The sequence below is a fragment of the Arachis ipaensis genome, chromosome B08 (assembly GCF_000816755.2).
Source record: "Arachis ipaensis cultivar K30076 chromosome B08, Araip1.1, whole genome shotgun sequence".
NCBI lineage: Eukaryota > Viridiplantae > Streptophyta > Magnoliopsida > Fabales > Fabaceae > Arachis > Arachis ipaensis.
The window spans coordinates 125,764,842-125,769,501 of NC_029792.2; the positions used below are offsets into that span (position 1 = coordinate 125,764,842).

General features: G+C 33.5%; 1 pseudogene; it reads right to left on the reverse strand.

Annotated features, from left to right (window-relative positions):
- LOC107612105 lies at nt 92-2,558 on the reverse strand (annotated as a pseudogene).

The following is a 4,660-nucleotide window of genomic DNA, read 5'->3' on the forward strand; positions in this document are numbered from 1 at the left end:
AACAAAATTATTAAAAAATGTTAACATATAAAATAAGAAGTTATTAAACTACTCTTCTACCTTAGCCTTTCGGATATATATATCTAAACACTTGACAAGTTAAAAACCAAAAATGAATTAAAATTGACCAAATCATTTGTTAACACAACCTTAACCAAATTATTGATTCTGATACTGCTGCATTACCAAGACGGATGCTATTGTCGGGCAATCTTGAGATACCAGCAAAGAACCAATTGGTCCAAGTTCTGGGTATTCATTTCTCTTGAGAGCGTATGCCAATTCACCTTGTGGCCTTCGACCCACAAGAACCAAATTGCAATGAGTGAACTCGCAGATCACAGCAACTGTTTCTGCTGCATCCTTTACTGCTTTCTCTTCGTATGTCACAAAATCATCGTTAGCTACTTTCGCCTTGAATTCATTAAGGAACTCCTCATCCTCAGAGATTAATTTGGTGCTGAAAGAGGATTCTCCCACATCCACTCTAACGATATCTCCTGTGGTACTTGGTTTCACGACAAAGCGAAGAACCACCAATCTTATGCCAGGGTGCTCGGCCATTCGAGCACCATAAGCAAGGGCCTCGCGATCATCACTTCCACCAAAGAAAAGCACTGTAATGGAATAAGAAACATTGCTTGCAGATATATGGGATGTACCACCAAGGCCACGATCAACGAGAATTCCAACTGAGCATGGAGCATTCTCAAGGACCCTTCTGTTAACATATTTAAAATCACTTCTTGTTGTCTTTAATGAGACATCCAATCCTTGGTGCTTATGAAACGGAAGAATGATTACTGCAGCTTTCTTTCCCCCCAGCAGTTGCACAAATGTCTACGTGCATGTCTGCCATAGATGAGATTTCGGTCATTGGTTTGATAGACACTTGACTCAGTTGATGATAAGCCTCAAATGCCACAATTAAGTGATCAGCATCAGAGGGACGATCCTTATTCCAAAATGACAACCCATTTTTCCTTGCCTTATGTACCATTAATATTGTTGATGACCTCTCAGAAAATTCTCTGAGGTGCATTGTATACACACAAATTCCACCGGACTTCTGGATTCCTCTTGAGGCTTCAATCAAGTTTATCATTGATAGAATATTTCTTGCATTATGGAAACAACAAAGAATCCTCAATTGGCTGTTTGTGTTCTTCCTTGCAATTGTTTTGTATTTGTAATCATCTATTTTTCCCCTTCTTGCAGGCTTATACACAGCCATGACAAGAGGAGTGGTAATGAATGTGGTATACTGCCATAAGAACCATAATGGCAAAGGTTTGATCATTTAAAACCTTCCTATCTTTGCCAATGTTGAGAACAATCAATTCAACCAAGCCCTTACTGTTCATTAGGAATCCCAGAGCTAAAGCCTCTTTCAAGGGTACTTTACAGAAGAGTGATACAACAATGGTTCCAACAATCTTCCCAAAACAAGCAGTGAAAATAACTAAGGCCAGAATACCCCATGACTGCAGGCCGTGAATGGTGAATACGTTGGTCTTCAATCCACTTGACACAAAAAAGAGTGGGAGGAAAATGCCCGAAACAAGATCCTCTACTTTCTCCACAAGAGCACTGGTAAATGGTCCATCTTTTGGAATCATCACGCCAACAACAAATGCACCAAACATGGCATGGATTCCAATAGCATCTGTAACAAAACCCGCGGCCAAAACAACAACTAATGTAGCACATATATATATCTCATCCACCGGCTCGCCTTCATTACATCGTTGTGTAATCCTTTTAAAAATCGGAGGGACAATGATGATTGAACAAATAACAAAACCACATCCACATAAGAAGACCCACAATGACACTAGTGGAGACTCGCTATCGCTTGACAAGGCAACAGCAAGTGCAAGCAGAATCCAAGCAGCAATATCATTTACTGCTGCGGCTGACATAGCCATTCTACCAACATTGGTGGTTAGAAGTTTTAACTCGGCCAAAATACGAGCCAACACAGGGAAAGCAGTTATGGATAGAGCTACACCCATAAACACAAGAAATGCAGTACCATTTACACCTTTGGCAATTGTTTCTTTAAGAGCAAATGACGAACCAATTCCCAAGGCAAAAGGTATATTTATTCCAGCAATAGCAATGGCAAGGGTCTGTTTTCCTGTTTGACGCAAAGATCTAGGATCTAACTCTAGGCCTGCAAGGAATAGAAAGAACAAAAGGCCAATATTTGCCAGAGTATCCAGTACTATAAGACTTTTGGAGGGGAAAACAGCATTCAAATAGCTTTTATTTCGTCCTAATGCTGATGGCCCAAGTAATATTCCTCCCACAATCTCTGCAATGACTCTTGGCTGCCTCAAAGGCCTTATAATATATGCCAATCCTCTTGTGACTACAAATACTAGGCATATCTGTAAAATAGCCATCGAGAGTGCAAAATCAAGAGGGTTATCTCCTTGAAACACACCATTTGATGTTGGTTTCATGGGTGGGGGGCAAGCACTTGCAGAAGTAGCATTGGTAACCATTTTCACCCTGCAAAGTCCAAAGCTACACCAGACTCTCACTTAAATTTATTGCACGTTACTCCAACAGCAGGAAGGCCTAGTGTGGAAAGAGCGCAGTAGTTAATAGATCATGAAGTGATTCCTAACCCGCGCTTTACTTGATAAAATTGTGAAAGAATAAGAAAAGAAGAGATGAAGAATATTATACTTTGTATTTCTTGATTGATTGAATTGAATTGAATTGAAGTGTGTTGTAAACTATGAGGGTAAAACTAAATATATATAGAACATTGTCCTATGAAAGATAAAAGCAAATAAAGATAAGATAAAAACAATTAAAGAGAAGATAAAGATAAGATAATAAAGACTAAAATTGTAATTGAATTTATGTATTCTGTTGGGTTGAATTTGTGGGCCACGAGACTTCTTTATTGTTGTCATGGACTAAGGTAGAAGAGTAGTTTAATAGAAGTATTTTCAGTTTCTTATTATCTATTTATTCTCAATATATTATTCTTGCTCGGACAAAATTTATAAAAAAATAATTCTATTAATTATGCCCATTAACATTGTTATTACAATAACAAATATTTTCGTTATCTTTAATAATAAGGTTTATTAAATTTGTTGGTAACTCCTAAAGTCCATATTTATTTGAATAATGCTATAAGTCTTTTTATAAATTAAGTCTAACTAAATTAAACAATAAGATAAAATAAAATTTGTTAGTAACTCTTAAGGTCCATTATTCAATATTAAAATAAAATAATGCTTATTGTAAATGATATATTTTTTAATCAACGCGGTAATTATTGAAACATGAAAGCAAAATTCTCTGTAAAAAAAATATAATATAATTGAATGGTATTTAAGCCATCCATTTTGAATGAATTTTTTAAGTAATATATTAAATTAGGTATTTATTTCGGTATCATGATAAAGTTATATGAATTAGTACGATAAAAATATTGACGAATAAAAAAACGACATATAACCTATAATTCTATAATCTTATATGGACTATAAATATAAAAATATTTCAGTATCATGATAAATTTATATGAATAAGTACGATAAAAATATTGACGAATAAAAAGACGACATGTAGCCTATAATCTTATAATTCTATATGGACTATAAATACCTCTCTTAATTGATGAATAATATTTAATTAGGTTTTTGACATTCTAATCCATTTAATTTTTAATAAAATAAATAAAAATATTAAAATTTAGATATGACACCAATGCATTATGAAATACTTAAGAAACATAAAATTTATAATTATTAATTTTTTTATTTTTTTAATGTTCACATATTTTTAATGTACCACTACTGTTTTTCAATTTTATTGGATCTTCACGCCACTCTTATTTTTTCTTTTTTCTTTTTTTCTTTGTTCTTCTTATTTCATTAAAATGTTTTTTTTCTTTTTCTTATGGATTTCAAAACATAGATGAAAATGGATCCTCTCTATTTTTTTTTGTCACCGGAGAGAATAAAGTGTAATCTCCCATCTTTAATTCTACAAGTGGGATTAGAAATAAATGTAAGAGAGAATGCAATGAAGAGTGAGATTTTTCACTGGATACCCTCCAGTTTTTTTTTCCACTAGAGATGATCCACTCCCAAACATAGATAGTTCTCCTCCTATATTTTTTACACCTAGGCCAAAATTTCGTTAAGCCCACGAAGTCTATGACCCAAAAAATTTTATCTCTAACATTCCATAATAATATCACATTAGCAAATAATCCTTCTGCCCTCACAAGATCACTTCTGAACAAAATTTCTGACCCACTTTTATTGCAATGACACTTTTTTAAAGGACTGATTTTGCAGGTTATCGATAGCGAACACGCGTCTCTTATTGGACTCACACACGTATGATCCAAAAGTATAGATATTTTGATATATCTATACCAAAAACTTCGCCTTACTAAATTACCTCAATTTAAACATTGTTATTCTTTTCCTCTTCTTTCGTAACTAACACTATGTTTGATTTAAGGAAAAACAAAAAAAAAAAATGAATAATTTTTTTTATTTAAATGTTAAAAAAATGGAAAAGAAACAAAATTTTGGGATGGATGTTACTAAAAAAAATTTTCATCCATTACAAACAAAAAAATAAAAAAAATTATTTTTTGTGTATTTACAATATTATCTAT